Genomic DNA, 10,706 nt, shown 5'->3' on the forward strand with positions numbered 1-10,706 from the left:
GAGGGGAGGGGAGGGGGGCATGGTGTCTCAGTGGTGAGCACGGCTGTATCACAGTACTAGGGACCCGTTTTGAGGGGAGGGGAGGGGGGCATGGTGTCTCAGTGGTGAGCACGGCTGTCTCACAGTACAGGGACCTGGTTTTGGAGGGGGTGGCCTGGTGTCTCAGTGGTTAGCACGGCCGTCCCACAGTACCAGGGACACGGTTTGGGGGGAGGGTGAAGGGGGCTTGATGTCTCAGTGCTTAGCACGGTTGTCTCACAGTACTAGGGATCTGGTTTTGGGGGGGAGGGGGTGCATGGTGTCTCAGTGGTTAATACAGCTGTCTCACAGTCCCAGGGACCAGTTTTTGGGGGGGAAGGGGGAGGGGCATGGTGTCTCATTGGTTAGTACGGCTGTCTTACACTACCAGGGACCTGATTTCGGGGGGATGGGGAGGGGGGGCATGTTGTCTCACTGGTTATCATGGCTGTCTCACAGCACCAGGGATCAAGTTTGGGGTGGATGGGGGGGCAAGGTGTCTCAGTGGCTAGCACGGCTGTCTCACAGTACCAGGGACCCGGTTTGTGGGAGGGGGAGTACGGTATGATGTCTCAGTGGTTAGCACGGCTGTCTCACAGTACCAGGGACCTGGTTTTGGGGGAGAAGGAGGAGGACATGATGTCTCAGTGATTAGCACTGCTGTCTCACAGTACCAGGGACCCTGTTTGGGGGGGAGGGGGAGAGGGACATGGTATCTCAGTGGTTAGCACGGCTGTCTCACTGTACCTGGGACCCAGTTTGTGGGGAGAGGGAGGGGGGCTGGTGTCTCACTGCCTTTGACATCTTCCAAAACCTTTCTCCAAACACCTTAAAATTATGCTCACCTAGTGAAAATAATTCGTGGAAGGAAGTCTCTGGCTACTTACTCTGTCTGTAACTCTCACTATCTTGTTCAGCTCTATCAAATTACCTCTCATCCTTCTTTACTCCAATGAGAAAAGCCATAGCTCCCTCAACCTTCCTTCATAAGACAAGCCCTCTAGTACAGGCAGCATTCTGGTAAATCTCCTCTGCACCTGCTCTAAAGCTTCCATATCCTTTCTTTACTGAGGCGACCAGAACATTTCAAATGTGTCTCACCAGAGCTTTATAGATCTGCAGCATAATCTTGTGGCTCTTCAATTCAGTCCACCTGCTGATGAAAACCAACACACCATACGCCTTCTGAACAACCCTATTAACTTAGGTGGCAACTGAGACACCTACAGACATGGACCCCAAGATCCGTTTGCTCCTCCACACTGTTATGAATCCTACATTTGACCCAGTAATCTGCATTCAAATTCGACTTCTAATAATGAATCCCTTCACAAAATAGGAAATTGGAACAGATTTAGGCCATTTAGCCCCTCGGATCTGCTGTGCCGTTTGATCACAGTTAAAATGATTCTCAGCCACATTCTCCTGCCTTCACCAACTGAACTTTGTTTCCCTTATTCATGAAAAACATACCTATCTCTATCTTAAAGAAAACACGGTGTCTGTGTGTGGGCGTGTGCATGTGCTTGTGTGTAAGTGTCCATATCAGTATGTATGTGTGTTGTGTGTTTAATGTGTCTATGTATGTTTGTGTGCATCTCTGTGAAATGATGGCTCTGTGATTTTGGGGGTAAATCCATTGAAATTGAGATAAACCCTTACTCCCCTCTTCCACCTCTACGTCTGTCCCTGTTAAGTTTACAGTCATACAATGCCACCCTCTGCTGGTCTCCTCATGCCACTGCACAAGGGTCAGTCTTTTTTCTGTCAGAGGACATCAAATACTGTGAATCTCTCACATTGGATGGCTGTTTGGTTTTGCAAATATCTTTGGATGCACAGAACAGTTTTGTCTGATACCTAGATACATTATCATCACCACTGGGTCAGTTTCAGGACTTTTCAAACATTTATCACTTACACCATTTAGGGGTGAATTATAAAATATTTCAATTTAAAGAACATGTAATAAATTCATCGCATCACCTTACAGATGACTTGGTCAGAGTTGCTTGGATGCAGTTGCAGTGGAAATATTCTTTAAGGTGTTCACACTGTGTAACGAATAATCTTCAAAGACAAATCACTTTCACATTGCAGAGAGAGCACAGATGTTACTCAGGAGCATTCGCCACTCTGAGTGTCCTCAGTACAATTATGATCCTCCCTATACCCAACTGTGTGTGTTGTAGTGCATGTGCAGATGGTGCTGTCAGTTTGGATGGTGCTATGATCTACCTCCCTCTCCCCACTTCCTAGACTGAATCCCTTATGATTTTCTCCCTCCACTGCCATCAATGCAGTAGAGTGTGAAGGCCAGCAGAGGCGGACATTGCATAACTTCAAACACCACAGAGGCTGGCAGATCCGCTGTGCACATGGATACGCACAGAGCGCAGATACACAAAGATATGCATATAGTTACACAGGCACACATAGAGATTGGTGCAGTCACACAAATACTAAAGCGCACAGAGAGAAATGCCAATACACTGATGCACATGCACACGCAGATAATACAGACATCAGAACAGACACACAACAAAGACTGACACATTGACGTTTATACAGACATGCAGAATCTGCCAGTATTTATTTTTCGCGTGGTGACTTCCTCAATATTTCACTCGATAGTGTGGTGTGTGCCAAAATTTTTGTTGATCCCTTGGGATTCCTTTGCATCCTCACTATAACTTCTATATCTTTCCTATAACAAGGCGACCAGAACTGAACACAATGTTCTAAGTGTGCTGTTACGACACAGCAACGAACCCGTTTGTGAATTAAACCAAACACCCAGAAAAGCTCACCTTGCCTTATAATCTGTTAAAGCACGCATCCTCCTCCTCTAACCAAAAACAAACTGGGCGGCACGGTGGCACAGTGGTTAGCGCTGCTGCCTCGCAGCGCCGGAGACCCGGGTTCAATTCCCGCCTCAGGCGACTGACTGTGTGGAGTTTGCATGTTCTCCCCGTGACTGCGCGGGTGTGCTCCGGTTTTCTCCCACAGTCCAAAGATGTGCAGGTCAGGTGAATTGGCCATGCTAAATTGCCCGTAGTGTTAGGTAAGGGGTAGATGTAGATGTAGATGTAGGGGTATGGGTGGGTGACGCTTCGGCGGGGCGGTGTGGACTTGTTGGGCCGAAGGGCCTGTTTCCACACTGTAAGTAATCTCATCTAAAAAAAAGTACCTGTGCCATAGCTTGGAAAGTTAACTAGTTTTTTTTATTCTTTTTTTTTCAACAGTCTCTTTGGGAATATAGACTAGTGGGAATGGAGGTGAGGGCAGTTGAATGTTCCTCCTGCAGAATGTGGGAGGTAAGTGTCACCACCAGCGTCCCTGCTGACTACATCTGCTGGAAGTGCGCCTGAATGCAGCTCCTTGAAAACCGCGTTAGGGAACTGGAGCTGGTTCTGGATGAACTTCGGATCATTCGGGTTGCAGAGGGGGTTATTGAGAGGTGTTACTGGCAGGTAGTCACTCCTAAGGTACAAGTAAAAGGCAAAAGGGTTACAGTCAGGGGACGGAAAGGGAACCGGCAGGCAGTGCAGGGATCCCCTGTGGCTATTCACCTCAACAATAAATGTACCGTTTTGGATACTATGGGGGGACTTACCAGGGAAAGCAGTAGGGTAGAGTGATCTGGCACAGCGTCTGTCCCTGCTGCTTAGAAGGGAAAGGGGAAGAGGAGCAGAACAGTAGTCATTGGGGACTCCATAGTTAGGGGTACAGATAGGAGGGTCTGGGGGGACGAGAGAGCCTCACGGTTGTTGTGTTGCCTCCCAGGTGCCAGAGTTCGAGATGTCACTGATCGTGTTTTTGGGATCCTTAAGGGGGAGAGGGAGCAGCCCCAAGTCTTGGTCCACATAGGCACCAATGACATAGGTAGGAAGAGAGATGGGGATTAAAGGCAGAAATTTAGGGAGCTAGCATGGAAGCTTAGAGCTAGGACGAACAGAATTGTTCGCTCTTGTTTCTTGCCAGTGCCAAGTGCGAGTGAGGCAAGGAACAGGGAGAGAGAGAAGGTGAACACGTGGCTGCAGGAATGGTGCAGGAGGGAGGGTTTTGGATTCTTAGATAATTGGGGCTCTTTCTGGGGTCGGTGGGACCTCTACAAGCAGGATGGGCTTCATCTGAAATAGAGGGGTACCAATCTCCTGGGGGGAGGGGGGGAGTGGAATTCGCTAAGGCTATTGGGGTGGGTATAAACTAATCCAGCAGGGGGGTGGGAACCAAAATTGTCGTTCAAGTATGGAAAGGGTTGAGAGTAGGCAGGTCTAAAATCAAGTTTCAGAGACCCAAGATGGCACCGGCAAGCAAGAAGTTGGTTTGAAGTGTGTCTACTTCAAGCCAGGAGCATCCGGAATAAGGGGTGTGAACGTGTAGCATGGGTTGGTACCTGGGACTTCAATATTGTGGCCATTTTGCAGACATGGTTAGAGCAGTGACAGGAATACTTGTTGCAGGTTCCAGGATTTAGATGTTTCAGTAAGAACAGAGAAGATGGTAAAAGAGGGGGAGGTGTTACATTTTTTGTCAAGGACAGTATTGCAGTTGCAGAAAGGATGTTTGAGGACTCGTAAACTGAGTTGGTATGGGCTGAAGTTAGAAACAGGAAAGGAGAGGTCACCCCTTTGGGAGTTTTATATAGGCCTCCGAATAGTTCCAGATATGTAGAGGAAAGCATAGCAAAGATGATTCTCGATAGGAGTGACAGAGAGAGGGTAGCTGTAATGGGGAACTTCAAATTTTGAATTATTGAACGGAAACACTATAGTGTTTTGTCAGATTTTGTCCAGTGTGTGCAGGAGGTCTTCCTGACACAGTATATAGACAGGCCAACAAGGGGCGAAGCCACATTAGTTTTGATACTGGGTAATGAGCCTGGTCAGGTGTTAGACTTGGAAGTAGGTGAGCACTTTGGTGATAGCAATCACAATTCTGTTACGTTTACTTTAGTGATAGAAAGGGATAGGTATATACCACTGGGTAAGAGTTACAGCTGGGGGAAAGGCAATTACGATGCCATTAGGCAAGATTTAGGAAGCATATGATGGGGAAGGAAACTGCTGGGGATGGGCACATTAGAAATGTGGAGCTTATTCAATGAAAAGCTACTGTGTGTCCTTGATATGTATGTATCTGTCAGACAGGGAGGAAGCTGTAGAGTGTGGGAGCGGTGGTTTACGAATGAATTGGAATCTCTGGTCAAGAGGAAGACGGTGACTTATGTTAGGATGGGATGTGAAGGCTCAGTTAGGGTACTTGAGGGTTACAAGGTAGCCAGGAAAGACCTAAAGAGAGAGCTTTGGAATGCTTTGCCTGCAACAGTAGTAGATTCGCCACCTTTAAGCACATTTAAGTCGTCATTGTACAAGCATATGGACTTAAATGGAATAGTGTAAGTTAGATAGGCTTCAGATTGGTATGACAGGTTGGCGCAACATCGAGGGCCGAAGGGCCTGTACTGCGCTGTAGTGTTCTATGTTCTATGTTCTCGTATCTCCTCCGACTCCTGGCGCAAGTTGCCTCCACTATCCTGATGAGCCCTACCCTCACTAACGCCATCATCTTGTTCCTCACAAAAGTATAGAACATCTTAAGTTTTACTTTAATCATACTCACCAAGTCTTTTTCATGCCCACTGCTCGCTCTCCTGAGATTATTCTTCACTTCCTTCCTGACTACCTTGTAACCCTCTAGAGCCTTGTCTGATCCTTGCCTACTTAACCCTAAGTCATTTTCCTCCTTCCTCTTGAGATATTCTACATCCATTGATACAACGGAGATATGGAGCTGCAAATGGATTGGAGATGCACATTCCGTCACTTCCAGCATGGGCTGCAGGTTTCCCCTCGCTGGGCAGTGATCTAACACAGTGTTACTGAACAATGCACTGGGGCAGTGTACGCAGCTCTACATGGTGGGAGGGTAACTCCTCTTGGTTTACAGATCCATGCCCTGGGGTGGCATACACTGATCTACATGCTGGGAGGGTAAATTCTCCTGGTTTACATAACAATTCACTGCTGTTCAATGCATAGCTCCCAGTGCGAGAGAGGCAGTTCATGGACTGGCGTGGTCTGGACAAATTGCTGGGTTGTATTGAGCAGTACACTAGCCTGGTCTGATCACTGCTACATGCTGCACAGATATATCACCTGGATTATGGTGTCTGATTCTGTGATGTGGATTTCAGCTGATTTGTCACCACATTTACTTTATATTCTTATTTTTGTTATTGGACCTGAGATAGTACTACTCATCTGGTTAATCCCATTTGTCTGAGAAGAGCCACGTTTACTGAACTTGTCGAACAAGTCATCATCCAATTATAACATGAATATCCGTCCTTCTGTACCTTAACCTGGCCGTTGGTGCTCATATACCTGGAACACGGGGGAAATCATTATGAAGCTCAGAAACAATGTGCAAAACGTATGGCTCGTGGTCTTCTGTACGTCCCGGCTGTGGGTCCCATTTGGATCCCTAGTGTATCGAGAGCTGGCATTGCGAAGCTCAGAAACAATGAGATGGTATGTGTCAGACTGCTGTTCACTTCCCGGTGTGTTCCATGTGGTGCTCCATAGACAGCGGTGTGTGTGCTGGGCTGTTGTTCACTTCCAGGTGTGTTCCATGTGGTAGTCCATAGACAGGGAGGTGAGTGCTGGGCTGTTGTTCATTGCATGGTGTGCCCTATGTGGTGATCCATGGACAGGAGTTATGTGTTTGACTATTGCTCACTTCCCGGTGTATCTCATGTACTGCTCCATGGGCGGGCGGGGGATGTGTTTGGCTGCTGATCACTTCCCAGTGTGCCCCATGTGGTGATCCATGGACAGGGAGGTGTGTGATTGGATGGTTTTCACTTCCCGGTGTGCCCCATGTGGTGATCCGTCACAGGGAGGTTGTGTGTGCTGGGCTATTGTTCACTTCCTGGAGTGTCCCATGTGGTGATCTATGGAGAGGGATGTATGTGTGTGCTGGGCTAGTGTTCACTTCCTGGTGTGTCCCATGTGGTTATCTATGGAGATGCATGTGTGTGTGCTGGGCTAGTGTTCACTTCCCGGTGTGTCCCATGTGATGATCCATGGACAGGGAGGTGTGTGTGCTGGACAAGTGTTCACTTCCCGGTGTGCCACGTTTGGTGAACCATGAACAGTGGTGTGTGTGTTTGGCTGGTGTTCACTTCCCGGTGTGCCCCATGTTGTGATCCATGAAGAGGGGTGTGTGTGTGTTGGGCTATTGTTCACTTCCCGGTGTGTCCCATATGGTGATCATGGACAGCGGTGTGTTTGTGTGCTGGGCTGCCGCTCACTTCCTGGTGTGCCCCATGTGGTGATCCATGGACAGGGATGTCTGTGCTGTGTTATTGTTCACTTCCCGGTCTGCCCCATGTGGTGATCCATGGACAGGCGTGTCTGTGCTGTGTTATTGTTCACTTCCCGGTGTGTCCCATGTGGTGAGCCATGGACAGGGGTGTGTGTGTCCTGGGCTATTGTTCACTTCCCGGTGTGCCCCATGTGGTGATCCATGGACAGTGGTGTATGTGTGCTGGGCTGTTATTCACTTCCCAGTGTGCCCCATGTGGTGATCCATGGACAGGTGTGTGTGTGTCCTGGGCTATTGTTCCCTTCCCAGTGTGCCCTATGTGGTGATCCATGGACAGGGTTTCCGGCAGCTTTAGACACGCCTTTGAACCTTGGACTGTGCGTGTCCACGGAACACCTGTGCTTGTCCCTCTCAGATGATTTTGTCGTCAGTAACACGAGGAAATCTCTCGAGTATAATTGTAAAAGAGCAGGCATATAACTTGTAGCTGAGGGGCTTCTGACTGATTCGTGTTAATGAAAAGTTAGTGGATGGTTTGCCAGAGGTCGTGCTCAGACATTTAGGGACACCTGAGGATTTGGTGACCCAACTCTGGATGGACCATAGGGACTGTAATTACAACACCTGCATCTGTAAGGTGAACAATAAGTGGAGCAGAGCCTGCACAGAGAGGAAGATCTGAAACCAGGGAGTGAGTGTCCTTGGGGAAAGGGATCTGCTGTATCCACACCGGGTTTTCCAGGAACAGCTTCCCAAGTTACATTTAACTCAGGAGCAGAGTGTGTGCGGACACTGATTGAACAAGGAGCTGGTCACAGAGCAGTGTCACCTCCTTCAACACGATCTGCAGCTTCACACCAGGGGTTGGATGGTCCTGCCAGTGGCTGTTAGGGTCACTGTTTCACTCAGCTTCTATGATCCCGAACTTTCCAGGCAGGAGTGGGTGACAGATCCATCATCTCCCAGTATGCCGACGTCAACATCACCATTTGGAGACGGAGGATATATATGGTGGTTGTGAGCAGTGGGGTCCCTGGGAACATCAGGAAGATGGAGAAACACTTCCTGTGTCTGATCGGGTCAGAATGAACCCTCCAGTACACACTGCATCACTAGGTCCTGTAGTATTTTTTCGTATCAGTAACATACTACCTACTATTCTTCCTAAAGAACATGACAGATTATATATTATCTTTAATCCCTTTTGCTAAACTTTTATCCATTGACTTCACCTGTCCATATCCAATTACAGACTCTCCACCTTCCCTTGATAATTTAGTTTCCTGTTTATCTTAGTTTAATCGGCATACATAGTTACAGTACATTTGTTCCACTCCTCTTGATCATTGATTCAGATTGGAAAGAGCTGTGGACCCAGCACTGGTCACTGTGTGACTCCACTGGTGACGTTCTGTCAAACTGACTAAGGTTGATTTATCCGGAGTGCCTGCTTCCCGTCTGATAACCAGTCCTCCTCCATTTATATGTAACAAATTCGAAGTGCTGAATAAGAACGAGGAGTATCAGTTCGGCAATCCAGCCCCCTAGGCCTCTTCCGACATTGAATACAATCGTCGCTGATGTCATTGCGGCTTCAGTTCCGCGTTCCTGTCCGATCTCCAGATTCCTTCATTTCCTCAATATCCCAGCACCTACTGCACTCTGGGGAGGTGAATTACACTGATTCCCAACCCTGTGACAGAAGTATGTTCTCCTCACCCCTGCTTCACTTCTCCCCCACCTCATCCTAAAACTATGGTTTTAGGATCGGTCGAGATTGTCCCACATGAGGAAATATCAACTTCACATCTACATTGTCAATCACCTTTAACATCGTCCAGACCTCCGACATCTCCTCTCATTTTTCTATACTCCAGGCAGTATTATCCTGAACTGCTCAATCTCTCTTCAAAGGATAAACTCCACATCTCTGGAGTAAATTGAGTAAACTACTTTCTGAACTGCCTCCATGGCAAATACACCCCTCCTACAGTCAGGACACCAAGACTGCACACTGTACTCAGTTGGGATCTCACACCTCCCTCCCTTTATAATCCATTGTTTTAGAAATAAATGCCAAAGTTGCACTTGCCTTTCACATTATTTGCTGTACCTACATCGGAATATTCTGTCGAATGGACGCGGACAACCAGATCCCTCTGTACCTAATCATTTAGAAGTCTCTCTCCATTTGGATAATAATTTGCCTTTCTGCTACACTAATCCAAATGGATACACTCATACTTTTCGTTGTTCAGTTTCTTCTGTCAAATGTTGCCCCAACCTATCCATATACATTTTCTAACTTCTTACATCTTCATTGCAATTTCTCACCTGAGTTAGTGTCATCTGTTCATTGGTTATAACATGTTCTATCCTCTCAACTACTTAAGACTATCGATTGTAAATAATTGGGGCATGGGGACCAAGACATATAGTTTCCTAATAGTTGAATTTTGCCAACTGAAAATTACCCCTATTTTTCCATCTCACTGCAGTTTGTAGCTGTACTAAGCCTGTACCAAGTTGATAAATTACTTTTACCCATAAACGATCTTATTCTGCAGATTTATCATTTGTGCAGAGCTATTCAATGCCTTATGGAAGTCCAAATATTTCATCTCTCGGATCCCCATGATCGAAATCATGTTGATTCTGATGGATTGTGTTTTGACTTTGCAAATGTCTTGTCATTAATTCCTGAATAATGGACTTTACCAATATTTCTTAAATTCGAACAGTTTTCTCACTACTATATTCCATCGTGAAGGTGATAATTCTAAATTCTTACTGCTCTATAATCTCTTTGTTTGCTCCAATCCTGTGTAATTGGCACATGGCGTGAAATGACCTGCTCTGATTGCTCTGTAAGAGGTCTGAGTCGCTGAATGGACTCATTCTCTTCCTTGTGCACAAGGTCGGTGGGCTGATGTCTTTCTGGTGTTCCACATCACACTCTCGATGGTCTGCCTTTCCTCCTCCTGTTGATGCGTAAGAGTTGTGAGGGATTATGCAACCTTCCTGTTGCTGTGCCACAGCTTGAGGGGCAGAAAACACCTTATCATATTCCTCCATCACAGGCTGGAGATACTGAATGGTCTCTCCTGCATCCCGGATATAGGACTGAGGGAATGATTGGCCTTCTTCTGTTCCCATACACGAGACACGTGAGGTAAACTTCTTTCTCCTTTCCTATAAGAAATCTTATAGGTTGCATCCTTCTCCAATTCCCGTGCAACAGTCTCGATGGGATTGAATAACCTCCTGGTATCCCAGTGCACCAATCTCCAGTCCCTCTTCCAGTTCCTATGTTACGGACTTGAGGAGGCTGAATAGACTGATCCTATTGCTGCATA

This window comes from Chiloscyllium punctatum, chromosome 34, assembly GCF_047496795.1.
Source record: "Chiloscyllium punctatum isolate Juve2018m chromosome 34, sChiPun1.3, whole genome shotgun sequence".
NCBI classification, from domain to species: domain Eukaryota; kingdom Metazoa; phylum Chordata; class Chondrichthyes; order Orectolobiformes; family Hemiscylliidae; genus Chiloscyllium; species Chiloscyllium punctatum.